The sequence below is a fragment of the Coffea arabica genome, chromosome 6c, assembly GCF_036785885.1.
Source record: "Coffea arabica cultivar ET-39 chromosome 6c, Coffea Arabica ET-39 HiFi, whole genome shotgun sequence".
NCBI classification, from domain to species: domain Eukaryota; kingdom Viridiplantae; phylum Streptophyta; class Magnoliopsida; order Gentianales; family Rubiaceae; genus Coffea; species Coffea arabica.
Window position 1 is genome coordinate 58791969 of NC_092320.1, and position 14823 is coordinate 58806791.

Genomic DNA, 14823 nt, shown 5'->3' on the forward strand with positions numbered 1-14823 from the left:
CGTTTTGCCTCTTTCTTACGGCTAACTAAATTTAACCATTTGCTATTTCCTAGCCATGAGTGTGGCGACCCCACTTTCCCCTAAGGCGAACCAAAGGGTTGGCGGGCCGTCTGCCCAGCTCTCGCCAGGACTCATGCAAGCATTCTAACCTAAAACCTTGGAGTAATAAACTACTCTGTTACAAAACAAATTTTCCCGAATAAGATCATCCTTACATCCAACTTAACTTCAGAGATAGCAGAGATAAATTAGCCAGTCGAGGCTCTTAAACATCCCACGTGCTACGTACCAAAATATAAAGTCGTACCAATCCGGGTAGATAAATACATAAATCTCTATTACAAATTTACAGGCCAAGTAATCGAATTAGGGTTTACCCATTTTCCCGTTTCAAGTGGCAACCCAAAAGAAAAGTGCATTATCTCAATAACACATTACAGCCCACAGAATAAGTTATAGCATTCAAATACAATCCAAAAGGAAAACTTAAGTAAGCATCCAGCTTTCAGTTTCCAGAACCTGTTAAGGAAAACAATAAACGTGGGGTGAGCTAAAGCTCAGTGATGCCCCAAAAACATGCAATCAATTAAAACAATTAACACGTATTGATTCGATTGAAGTAAACAAATAGGAAGGCGATAATACCCAAGTGTACCTTAGACTGGTCGAGGGATTCACCCAACGACGTTACGTCCTGAACTTACATTATTATTATAGACTCGTCGAGGGATTCACCCAACGACTTTACGTCTAGCACTTGATTGATTATTATTGACTCGTCGAGGGATTCACCCAACGACTTTACGTCTAGCACTTGATTTATTATTATTGACTCGTCGAGGGATTCACCCAACGACTTTACGTCTAGCACTTGATTGATTATTATTGACTCGTCGAGGGATTCACCCAACGACTTTACGTCTAGCACTTGATTCACAAAAAAAATGTTTTACGCAAGTCACCACTCGAAAGGCTAGTGTGATAAAGTACACATTGCTCACTTCGATGGGTCAAAACCACTTCATAGTTATAATATAGCAAGTTAATAAAGCGCTTAACCACATAACATAAAACAAGCAGGGACACTCACCAAGAGTGAAGTTCAGATGTCAAGTTGGGAATCGAATTCCGCTTCCTCGCAATATCCTAGAATATCAAATATTGAAATTATAAGCTTTTATTCAGTCTTTAGACTCGAACACATTGAGGTTTATCTAATATATTGCTAGTTTACTTTCCCATAGTAATTTCAAAAATCTACTTAGATTGAAACTTGACACAAATAGTAGAAATGTTTCTTATAATTTTCCTTGAGGTACTTTTCCTTATAAAAAGGGTAACTAGTATAAATTTTCTGGAAATAAGTCGACAAACCTCTTAATATCAATGTTAGAAAGTTACTTTGAACATTTCTTTAAAGCTATGGTTCCTGCAAAAATTATTACTAAAACTATTTTACCCTAAAATAAGGTTTCTTGCTGAGCAAGTTTCCCATGCTTTTCCCCAGAATTATTACAACTCGTATTTTGGAACTTTTCCTATAGTTAACTATAGCTTAAGGAAAGAAAATGAATTAAAATAAGACTTAGAATTTTCAAAAGCTATATAACTTATTTACTAATCGAGGCTAGTTTGAGCTAAAGGAAATTATCGAGTTGGAAAGTTTTATAATATAATACTAGCTGGAAAAATATTTCTGATTAATTTGATCACAGCTACTCGAGTTCGCAAGGTCGATACAACTTCCACAGCTCCGATTCCGTTTCGAAATTATAATATGGATCAAAATATGACAAAAATCACATAGCAAATTACTAGGGCTTCGTCAATCATTAGCCCTAGATTTCAACAAGTGCATTTCTGAATAAAATAAAATGATCAACCAAGGCTTCATCAATCATTAGCACTTGGTTTCAGCAAGCCCATCATAAGCAACTAAAAATAAAATAAAAGTAAAGCCTCCAAGACATTCCAGCAATTAACTTTCGTCACCCTGTAGTACTTAGAAAATCATTCAAATGGCCAAGAGCTTCATCAATCATTAGCTCTTGATAGCAACCAATCACTTTCAAACCAAAATTTCAACTAGAAACAAGGAGTAAAGTCACGGCTAATTTAACGCTTAAATAACTCGAGAAATTCAGATTACCACCATAGCATTTTACTAGGCTCAATGCCATTCACATACCAGAAAATTTTAGCATGTAAGCTTCACTTGAAATTCAGAAATTCAAATCACAGATAGGCCCAACATTCGATTCAAGTCAAAATTCATTTTCCTGAAGAAACAGGACATTAAGTCAAGACAGCCTACTTTGAGGAGTAACGTACAGCCGTACACATGGAGGAAAAATATAAAATTTCTACAGAACCAAGGCCCATGTTTCTAGTTTCAAATGCCACTGACGGCACCTTAAACGGATTTTTCTACACCAAGATATAAGCATTTTACTGAAATTGGTCAGGGACATCCAAAAATCTGAAATGTCATTTTTCACATGTGAAAAACTCCTTTTTCTCTTTTTGCACCAAAATGTTTTTATTCAAACCATCCATACATTTCTTATATAATTCCAAAACAACATATTCCAGGCATTTCCATCCCTCATGATTTGAAGGAAATTTTCGAAACTAAGTTGAGCTTCCAACTCAACCTTCGGCCATCACAAAGGAAATTCCAGCATTTGTATACTAACCTCTTTAATTCAATCCTTCAATATATTAAATATTTCCTCGCCAAACCACTTAAATTTTGCATCTCTTATGTAGCTCAAGACCATCATAGTCCAAGGAAACAATAAAATAAATGTTCAGAAACCATTTAAACTTTCTAAAGGCAAACTGAAATTTCTGGTTCAACCTTGCTTGCGGCTTCAAAGATTTCCAGCAAACAATTCAACTTTAGTTCAAATTTCCTTGGTTTAAACATGGTGTTAGTTACTCAATTCAACATTTTAAACACCTAGTTAGTTACTAAAATTTTCCACTTTCAAAATTGAGTTCAAACTATCATTATTAACATCAAAATTTCCAGAAATTTTCCTGCTTGGGCTCGGGTGATCATGCCTTGAAGCAGAATGTACTCTTAACCTTTATTTCTCTGATTTAAAACTTACTAATCAACTACATGCAGGGCCTAATTAACTTGTTATTAGTCATCTAATCATGGTTATAAGTTTAAACAACAACACTAAACCAAATCAGGTTGCAAAGCTTTAAGCTAAGCTCTCGGCCAAACCAGAAATTCTTCCAGCATTTGTTTAGTCACAAACCATTTTTTTTCTATGGTTAATTCCTGTATTTTGCACTTAATTTCACATGCACAACTGCTGAATTTAACTAGCTATCATATCCAGACCAGAAATCAGTTTGATAGCAACCAAATTGAACCAAGTTAAGCTGTAATAATTAAGCTAGGCTCTCGGCAGAATTTTCTTACCCCAAACTAACCCAGAAATTTATCTCTGCTTTAACACTTCATTCGAATGCCCAATTCATCATACATGGTCTTAATCTTCCAGTTCTTACTCAGCTAAAGACATTTGGGTGTTCAGATTATCACACAAAACAAAATTGGAGCTGCAATAACACCTCAAGTCTCGGTAGCAACAATTTCTCAAAACAGAAATTTTCCTAAGGTTTTGATTTCAGCATCCGATTGTATAATCTAAACATGTAATCTCTGATATAGCTTGATCAACTAATAATCAACCTATTTTAGACCAGAAATTACCTCAGCTAGCAACCAATCTTTCACACGAAATTCCAGAAATTTCCTTCCTAGCTCTCGGCCAAGTGCAGATGGTGATTCTGGTTTGGAGTTGCGGCTGAAAAGGGTTGTGGATGAAGGTAGAATTGGTGAAGCTTCCGGCAGATTCCCTTCCCTGGCTTTGCTCCAACTCACGGCTGAATCCAAGAAGTTTCCGGCAGCTCTCTCCCTCTCTCGGTGCTCTCGGTCAAGGCAGGGAAGAAATGAGGTTTTGTTGTGAATCAAGAATGAAAGAGTAGAGTGGTATTTGGAGTGAAGTTGATTTCGACTTTGGTTTGTGCAGAGAAAGAGTCGGCTGAAATGGTTGTGAGATGTAGTGTGAATTTGATCAAGTGGTTTTGTGGTGCCGCGGTTTACGAAAGGTTGCGTATCGAATTGGTTAAAATGCAATTGGTCGAAGTTGCGGTGATGGGAATTTGTCATAAGGGTCGTTTGGTTTCGCATGGAATTGTAAGGTCTTTTGGTCTTTTCACTTGGTTTCCTAATCTCAACTTAATTTCTCAAATTTATCCTCAAGGGTGATTTGAACGCCTAATAACCCCTCCCAATATACTTAACCATTTTTATCGAATAAATATCGATTAAACTTAAATATTAAGGTTCCTAACATTATATAGCGATTAACTTAATTATCCGCATCTCCAATTGTTTATTCTCAAGAATTAAAGTTATCCTACACAAAATTTATCGAATTTTCATGCCTTAAGTATGTTTAGTATAGGAATATCATATTTATCTAAAATTCATTGATTTTTATCTTAACGCGGAAATTCCTATAAACATTTAACATTATTAACGATTAAAACTAGCTATCGGAAATCAAAGAATTTATTTTAAAGTAATAGAATTAATCCAACTCAAGAAATATTAATTTAGTATAGCAAAACCGAATAATTCAATATTGGCACAATTATATTATTTATTACATAGAAATTATCTTTACCCTTTTATTTCAAAACAATTAATTACAATACTAGAATTCAAAAAAATTAATTATTAGATCAATGAAATAGTTTACCATTGAAATATGAAGTTAATGTAACAAAACTAAGAAGTTTAGTAGTTTAGCACAATTCTTTTATTTTGCACATAACGTTTATTTCTACGTACTTACTTAAAAACAATTGGACTTAGTGCTAAAATTTATTAAAGAATTAAAATGCAAATAAAATATGCACTGATATTTATATGTCTATTTTCAGGGTTCTCACAATGAGATCCCGCCCCCAACCACCAAAAAAAAATATCTTTAGACAGCAGGGCAGGGATTCACGAAGACTCTATATATTAATGAAATTCATAAATACTTCTAATTTAGGCAAGAGATTATGCATTCTAATTGATGCGTACATGCTAATGTAATTGAACCAAACATGCAGCTCCAGGACGGTGCTTTCTTGCTCAGGATTCATTCATTTGGAGTATTTTATCTAGTAATGACAAGTTTACAATAAATGAGTTTGATTGAACTTGCTACCTATCCCATTGGCGTAAACCCCCAAATTTTTGACTTGAATACACAAAGTCGTATTTTTTGGCCAAAAAAAAAAAGAGAATACACATAATCGTATTTACGAATACTTCAACCACTATGCTTGTCTTATTATGGAGCTTGGAGTCATCTTAATTCTCCATATCTTATGATTGAGAGTGGCGCAAGACTCCTTCCTAGCAGGTAAGCAGTGGTAATTAATATGTATGGATGAAACTTGGACCGATTCCCACAGACTTCCAAGCCAAGTAACCCAAATCATTAATATGACCTTCAAACCACATATATACATACACTTTCTCTGTTTAATTGAAGGACAATGTTAGAGGGCCCCAGTGGAATCTTAGTCAATAAAACCACATTTATCCATTGGTATATTTACGCCATTGGGCTGCAGCCAGCTGACCATTATCTTAAGTGCAATATTGTGATGGATAGTAGATTTCAATGATTATTATACTTTTGGCAGATTTTTTTTCAAATGTCAATAATCTATGTCTTTACCTACTCTTGCTCCTAAATAACGAGGAAAAGGACTATTCTAACTGGATTATTAGGAATAGAAAGAGATTAAATTACCTTTGAATTAGACGGATGCCCTTTGACACCTGTTGGATTTTAAAAAATTACATAAAGTGACAATTGATAGAAGGCAAGATTCAAATTCTTGCATCTTTATCATGATAAGAAATCTATCTGGTCATTTCTTTCCCTCCGGCTTGCGTTTTTCTCAACCCAGTCGGAAGCCATTGAAAGCATGGCAAGTGAACAATTGAGTCGTATGTGGTCTCTTAATGGAATGACTGCCCTTGTTATTGCTGGCACCAGAGGCATTGGGTAAGCAAATTTCTTCAAATATAGTTCCTGGTATTTATATTTATATCAAAAAATTAGTAAATTCATTTCAACATTAGTTTTCTCAATCACTCCTCAAAAGGGTATGTTAACTGTTAACAACCAATTGGACAACTTTTAATGAGCAGAAAAACCTACTCAATCACGGTCATATCTCGTTTCGTATACATAAATCCTTACTTCCTTCACTTGTTCTAGTATATATGTGCGATTATGTCCCTAGTAGCTTTAATGCAACATTCAAAATGCGTGTCCCCATTTTAACTATTTGACCCAAAATTTCAGGCATTCCATAGTGGAAGAGTTAGCAGGATTTGGAGCCACAGTATACACATGTTCAAGAAACCAAAAGGAACTTAATGAAAGGCTGCAAGAATGGGGAGCACAGGGTTTCAAAGTCTATCGTTCAACTTGCGATAAGGCTTCAAGAACAGAAAGAGAGGAACTAATAAAGAACGTCTCTTCCACCTTCGACGGCAAGCTGAACTTACTGGTAAGTACAAATTCTGATCCATAAAAATGGTTGGTCCATCTATTTCTTGACTTGTTAAAGAATCATAAACATCATTTCTGTTTAGAATTTTAGTATTTGCATCCAAAGTAATTCTTAGGGGAAATATTTCGGATATCTTGGTTTGAATTAATTTCCCAAATGCGGACTGCAGTGCAGATATTTTGTAGGATGTGCCTCCCATCAGATTTTTAACAATTTGACTGCCATTACCATTTGGCAATTAGAACTTTTAATTTTCTCACCCGCACAGAGTAGCAATCATAACACACAAATTTCTCTTTGACATTTCACCAAACATCTTATATACATTCCCAAATTAATCACATTTAACTTAAACACCTAGTCTCAAGTCCTTTCCTAGATGTTTCATATGGCCATTAAGCATATTTTACCCGTAGACAATCAAAACTACAACCATGTCCTAGATGCTTCAACGGACATTTTCAGCCCCAAAATTGCAATAAATTTTTCAAATTCTCAGCCCTGATTTTGCAAGAAAATCTTGACAAACAAAACAAATGAAATATAAATAAATTACAGCAATATAATCAAACGATTTCAAGAGAACATGATGGTCTAACCTCGTCACCGCTATTTTTCATATGTTTTTTGGTTGGCTACCACCGTTGCTAACCCTTTTGTTGTGTCTGATAGGGGGGAAACCCTTTCTCCTGAACCTGTGCTATCTATAAAGCATATTTAGCTTTTCCTCCGCGCCTAGGCAGGCCAATTGATTGACCGAAATGAGAATCAATGCTTAGTAAAAGGCAGAAAAAGAGACTGAGACATGAAACCTACCAGAAGAGTTCAGCCTGAAGATATGATAGAATTGCATAGCCCGCTTGATCAATTTTCTAAATTTTAGCTAAAGCTAATCCCGTTCCATAAGATGATGATCGTACTCCTTCCTTTTCCAGGAAACATTTTCTACAATCTTCCGTGAGGTGCGAAGAAAATAAAAAGAAGGGAAGCAACTTTAGAGAGGTGGAAACCCAAACCGTTTTTAGAAACCAATTTTTTTTTACTTTAATATGTAAATTTTTTACTTTTAGTATTAGAAAGTTTAAATTAAACAAAAGTAACATTTGTCAAATAATAAGTAAATTAAATTACTGAAAGGGTAAATTTTGATTTTTGACTAAAATTTATCTTTCAAGCATATACTTACTAGTTTTAATTAAAAACTTACTAAAGTTAATATTAATTATTTTAATATAATATTTAAAAAGTCGCTAAAAAATTTGATTTGTCACTAAAGGTAATAGAAACTTGTAATAGTAGTTTCCTTAACATCGTTACCATAACTATAGGCACTGTAGCATTTTCCGCAACCGAAAGCTTTCTTTCTGCAACTCCAGAAACACATTCAACCCAAGAAGGCAGCCGCAACATTCAAGCCAAATTCACAAAATCATCAACTAGACCCAATAGGAACCACATCCCCACAAACAAACCACAGAACAGCATGGGGTTAATGGCTCAAAATCTCCCACCCCAGATTTGCAGATAGAAAGAAAAACAGACCACTTTCACTCATTGAGTCCGAACAAAACCCCGAAGCATAACTTTGTTATGAACTACAAAGCTTGCAAAGATAATCAAGGACAAACATTCACATTAACTTCCAAATCTTGTCATATTTTAGTCAAACCAGAGGTATCAGCAGTGGCGGAGCTAGGAATTGCAATTAGGGGGGGCGAGTCTCTGTTATTTGGACCAAATCCAAATAACTTTCAAACATTATTGTTTGGGTCCTTGAGAGGGGGCAAAGTGAAATTTTTATCAATATTTTGGGGGGGCAAAGCAATATAATAAAAATTTTTTTACTTAGAAATTTTTTTTATAACAATTGGAGGGGGGGCAAGGTGAAATTTTTGATCAATATTTGGGGGACAAAGCAATATAATAAAAATTTTTTTACTTAGAAAATTTTTTTTTTAACAATTGGAGGGGGGGCGGTTGCCCCCCCTGGCCCCCCCCTTCCCTCCGCCCCTGGGTATCAGACCCAGCAAAAACATTTAACCCGCACTATAAACCCATAATCTTAAAAAAAGTTCTCTTTTGATGAGTTAAAGATCTTTTTTTTTTTTCTTTGTGGATTGCAGCAAGCAAAGGAAAGATTGAGAGTTACCTCCGGATGCTAGTGCAGTCAAATGAACGCAAGGTGCTTCAAGAAAGTCGTGTGGATTGCTGGAACGAAAACAGGAACACTTTGCCGCAGAAATTTCAGCCTTGGCGAGCAGGCTGTTTTGAGCCGAAATTACAGAGATCTGGAAATGTTTTTTCAAGATGTTTTCTGAACAAAAGTTATAGATTTACCAACATAGTGAGTGCAGAAACTGAAATAGAACCTAGAGGATCAAGAACCTAGAGGCCAACCAGCATGCTTTACCCCCAGAACCAGTAATGCTATTGACAAAATTCATCAGAAGACTCTTAAACAGGTTAGCCAGAGCCGATCCAAATGTGTAAATTGCTACTCCAATACTGGACATGCTCTTAGGGAACTCCATGTAAAAGAATTTCAAAGTATGACACTGTAGTAGTTGAAGCACAAATTCTATCCTACCTATGTAAGACTTGCTTCACTTTAGTCCTTAAAATATAAGACTGGGCCAGCTGGAGTCAACCGAATAGGCCTGAAAATTTAGAGTTGAGCTCTGTAGATTATTGGATTGGAATTAACTTGGACTCCAATATAAGACCTAATTTAATTATGAATCGAACTTGAACTTAATTAGGCTCAATTCAATTGAAGTTCACCCAAAAATTTAGTATATAAAATATATGTTTTATATATTTTTATTTGTAATTATGTATATTATTGTATAACTATGACTATTATAATCTATATATATTATAATTTTTGTAATCATAAAATATTATATGAACATTATGGGCTTGCTCTTGTTGATTATTTTAGCTGGTTATAGACTTTGATTTTAGATAGTTAGTTTTTTATTTTTTGTTTGCATTTATATTTAGTTTATATATTTTGAATAGCTAAAAATATTATATTCAATATGTATCAAAGAGTAGCTTTTTGTTGATTTTCATTAAACATTATAATAGTTCTCATAATCAGATTTTACAAAATCTAAAACAAATGACAACAAAACATATGCATAACTATAAATTCATCGTGAACTTAGGTTGAGCACGAATTAGGCCTAAAGTCCTAATATCTTTGTAATCTGCATATGAGCCTCACATTGTGAGTTTAAAGTCCAAAAGCAAGAAATTTTACCTTTTTGTGAGTTCAGTTTGGGCTTGTTGAAACTTGACTCACATGTCTAGCACAACCCTACTAAAGTATACTTTTTTTTTTCTTTTTTCTTTCTTTTTGGATGGAGGGGGTATCGGGGTTGCGGCCCGACTAATCTCTCCCCGGCCCGAAAGGAGAGACCTCTTCCCCTCGGGTACGATAACCCTGGGACTCGATCCCTGGTGGGGAAATGGGCAACGGATGTTGAGGAGCTTCCGTGACTAAACGAGCTGGCCAGGTGAGGCCCTACTAAAGTATACAAACAGTCTCTTTTTACAAATTTTTTAGTGTAGTTTAAGGTTTTAGATAAAATACACAAATACATAATAAATTAGATAATCAAATACTACTTTTTTGAGTTTTTAACCATTTTTTCATATAATTATTATAAATAATTCATTTATTATTATTATTATTTTATATTAGATTCCTGTGCATAGCACTGGTCAAAATACAAGTAATAGGACTATTAATAGTAATAGTGATGGTAATATTAGTCTTTTCTAATAATAATGATGCTAAAAAAAGGTATAAAAAGGTTCCCTTATGGGCACCCACAAGGGAAGCAGGGTGGAGTGAGGCAGGGGGAGGGAGTTATATGACAGCAGAGCAGGCTTTGAAATGCATCCGGTTGCCATCCTAAAATGTAGGTTTGCAAACATAGTGGCTGCTTTAGAAAGTTTGGCAACAAGCCAACAACTTGATAGTTTGATTGTTGTTTAGTTCTCCATCAGAGGTTTGCTCCCAATTATAGCATCCATCAAATAAACAGCTGCTTGTTTGTTTCTTTCCTGGATGGTATGATGATGAGTTTCCTCCATCTGCCATGTTTCTGCAAAATAGAATTAGTTAGTCTATCTTTAATTTTTTAGAAAAAGGTAGGAGGGCATTAGGATCAAGAAGTTGGGGTATTATACCCTCAGTGGTGGTTATGTAAGGAACTAGTTGGTTGATAAAGGATACTCCTAAAATGACATTATTGGTTAATTTTTTTGGCTACGAAAAAGGTGTCTGTGATAGATAAAGAAGAGAATTGGATATATATATATATATATATATCTATATATCTATATATATATATGAGTAGTTATTTTAATCAGAATTGTTTCTCACTCCTATGTGGCGTACTTAATTAAAAAAATTAATGAGTTATAGGTCACTTGAATTTTACCTATATTGAATCCTATTTGGATTGTATTATATGTTTAAAAATTATCTCTAATTTTAAAATAACTTTAAAAAACAACTAATCTTATCTTAATAATTTCTGCTTTTATCAAATTATTACATAGAACTATAGTAAAATCTTTTGCAAATCACAATTATTGAAAATTTATGTACTACATTTCACTACCATATCATTGATTAGTATTCAAATCATTTATCATCTTTTCCTTACTGTTATTACCTTGTAAAATACAAAATTTTATTATCTAAAAAATATTTATAAAATAAAGAATATCCACCAAGCTTTAATATGGGGTACATTGTTTGATGTATACTATTATATTACGATGAAAGTATGTAAACAAATTTTTAAAAATTAGTAAATAATTGAACATTTAGAATACATTAATTTTTAAAGTTAATATGAATGAATATGTAGGATTCTGGTTAATTTTTGTATTTAAATTATTCATATTTGTATAAATTCACAATAAATATATAAAAAAAAGACCGTGCTAAGACACAGACAAAATTCTAGTTATGTAATAAGTACGATGTGTTTCATTTCGGTCTAACCACCTCCCTGAATTTTGGTGATTAACCCTAATTTTAAACATGTACTACTTTCCTATTTATTATTAAGAATCCCAACTGCATACTCTTTGGATTTTTATACAATAGTTTGATTGGAATAATGTGTACAGCACTGACCTAATGCACGTTCCCCAATAATTGCACGCATGCATCTTCCATGACTTCACCTATCGAAAGTCGAAGGTTTTGCATCACATTTTGCTTAAACAATTTATCTAAAACATATCCTTCGAATTGAGGACGTTAGACGAAAGTGTTGCTGAAATTTTCGCAGGGCCCCTTGAGCAGTTTTGGGAAATTTACTATATTTTGTTATAGGAATATCAGAATTGAGTTCCATTTATTGTGTTTTAAACTAGATTCATAGCGCTATTAACCATGTAAATTTCAGACTCTGGTTTGGTCTGGGTGATTTATGGTGATTTTTCAAAGTTAACTGAAATTGTATACCTGTTCTGTCTTTTACTGGATAAAACAACAATTTGAGGCTTGAATTCTGAGAAATTGTACCTCTTTGAGTCTACTTTCCGATGATATAAATTTTATCAATTTTGGACTTAGGAATCATGAGATATGATTTTTCAAATGGAGGTGCGCAAACCTGGAAAATCCTTTTTTTCTTAGGACCACCCATTACTTTTTTTCTCTAAAAAGGCGCTTTTATCTCCTTGTACTAGTAGTTAACTCGGAGAGGTATATGACTTGTAGTCGAGCCTCATTTATGCATTCCGTTTACTGGATTCGTGACTGTGGGAACTATAATTGCTTTCCCTTGGTTATTCTAGGGTTTCTCGGTGATTAAAGCCCTACTTTGGGTGAAAACTTTTGAAGTATCTGTACTTGAACTGGTGAGTGTACTACTCCCTTGAATTATTGTTAAACTGGTTATCTGTACTTGTACCTTGTTACTCGAATGCCTGCTTTTCTTGTACGAGGCGAGGGTGTACTTTATCACACTCGTTCTCTGGCTTGTGTGACTTGTTACCTTTGTATACTTGAACCTGTTACCTGTGCCTGCTATGATGTTATTTGGAAGTGTATCCAACGACCTTCTTGTTAAATTTGAGCTCAACCTCATGGGGAGTCAAATGAATTGAGCCAGCAAGGCCTTGGTCAAGGAAAATTGACAATCCATGGGTGCCGGTTCCTGGGAAATTTTAGGGTATTGGAGACTTTAGATTTCCGGTATACTCGAGTATTACCATTCATGTTCTTGTTTGGCGTTCGGGCCCGGTGAGGGGGTATGATTGGTGGACAGGATTTGGCGTTAAAGTGGTGTTCTACTGGACTAGTTCCTTTATTTGAAAGTTGACGGAGGGTCAACGTAGTTAGATCAAGTACTGTAATGGGGATTCGGCTTCCGAGAGCTGCCTGTATCCTTTGATTCATGGTGTTCATTCATTTCCTTTATTTGACGTATATATGTGCCTTAAAAGAGAAATCTTATGATTTATGACTATTTATACTTTTGGTACCTCACTGAGCTTTTAACTCACCCCGTTCCCATTATTTGTTTTCCTTACAGGAACAACTTCTGGAACCATGTTTTGAGAAGCGAATAGAGCTAGTTAGACATTCATTTGTTCTTTTGTATAGCTCCTCGGAAGTTGAAAACCCTAAATGTATTTTGATTCCCAGTTTTCCCCTTTTGATTTGTAAAGTTTATGAACGTGGAGTTATAAAAGTGTTTTCTCTTGTATATGTGAACTATTTTCTTTAGTAATGTATTTTCATGAGTGTTGGATAAAGTGTACATGTATCGGTTGTGGTTTGGTTGTGTACAAAAGTTGGACGTGGGGAAAAAAAAAAGAAATTTTAGAGGTTATTGTTCACTGAATCCGGCCAAATTCCGGCCGGATAGTGATGTGGCAATCACTGTTCATCCGCAGCTTGTTTTCATTTTTTTTTTCGTTTTCGCGACCATTGAAGCATTCGAGCGCTGAAATTTCATTCAGAATGGGTATCTTGAGTGTGATTAGCTTAATTCGTAGTCCTGGCGAGAGTTGGGCAGGCAGTTCGCTAAATCCTTTGGTTCACCCTAGGGGAAAGTGGGGTTGTCACATCAAGGAGGGTGAGTGCAACTATCAAAAACCTCAGGGGAGGTTTCTGCAATTATCCCTTATGTAAATCAAGTGAAAGTTTAGATTGGGTTAGTCGCTCGCCTAAATATTCAAAGCCAATGAGGCATGTTCTAGTTTATGAACTTTTGACATGTTATAAGTTTTCTTGTATGATTACATGATCATGGATATAATTATGGGAACATTCATCTTAAATCATATGTTATATATATATATATATATATATATATATATATATATATATGCATATGTTCATGCATATGATATGTTCAAGGTCATTATAATCTAAAAGTATACTTATGCGTACAGAAGGTTTTATACTCATGAAATGAAACTACTGCAAAAGGATGGTGGGCAAAAGTCATTTTGAAAGAAATATATGTATGTATTATTTGTATGATCCAATGGAGGAAGTAAAAGCTGCTTTGCTGAGCGTGTGTTGCTCAAGCCATAATATTAATACGTTTCTTGCATGTACTAAGTAAATTCCTCTTTCTGTCAAAACTACCAAGGGTTGGGTTGATAGGCATGAAGGACAAGACCAGATTTTGCATAATTCTGGGTGTCATAGGTTCCAAGCCAAGGCAATTATATATCGGATGATGGAAATAAGTTGCATAATTGGACTATAAATGCTGTCAATTATTTAAGTCATCAAAAGGAAGAAAAATGTTTCTATGCATTTTAAGGCGTTAAAACTTTTCATTGTCAATTATAGCAACAAGGTGGTAGCCAAATCCATTAATGCAATTGGCAACTAGTAGCTCCAAGAATCACACGCCCTGCACTATACAGTGCTTAAAAAATAATATTTTGTGTTTCTTGTTTAGAAATTGACATCAATGTAACTTGACTCCAAATCTAATTATATTATATTCCGAACTCTCTTCCTAAAATAATGCCTCAAATTCCATATTACACCAATAACATCAATAATGTTACAATAATATTCAAATTCAGAGTCATAAAACAGCCTTAATATATTATGTTCAGGGTATTGCTGAAAAGAATCTAAATCACTAAAAGTCCAAAATAAACTTGCTATTTGTTCCTTTTCTTCTTTTTCATTTTCTGATTTAGGTTCAA

At 34.5% G+C, this 14823-nt stretch overlaps 2 long non-coding RNA genes across 3 annotated transcripts; both read right to left on the reverse strand.

Moving 5' to 3' along the window:
• Positions 1–296: 296 nt before the first annotated feature.
• LOC140004598 (uncharacterized) lies at positions 297–4049 on the reverse strand. The gene is made up of 3 exons (XR_011816251.1): positions 3734–4049; positions 1091–1146; positions 297–519 (listed from the first exon to the last, which is right to left on the reverse strand). It is a non-coding gene; the product is annotated as an uncharacterized lncRNA (long non-coding RNA).
• A 1792-nt stretch (positions 4050–5841) lies between these two features.
• LOC140008138 (uncharacterized) lies at positions 5842–7410 on the reverse strand. Of its 2 annotated transcripts, none has more exons than XR_011815542.1 (2): positions 7212–7410; positions 5842–6079 (listed from the first exon to the last, which is right to left on the reverse strand). It is a non-coding gene; the product is annotated as an uncharacterized lncRNA (long non-coding RNA). The 2 variants fall into 2 exon arrangements; XR_011815541.1 differs by having other exon boundaries at positions 5842–6125.
• Positions 7411–14823: the final 7413 nt, after the last annotated feature.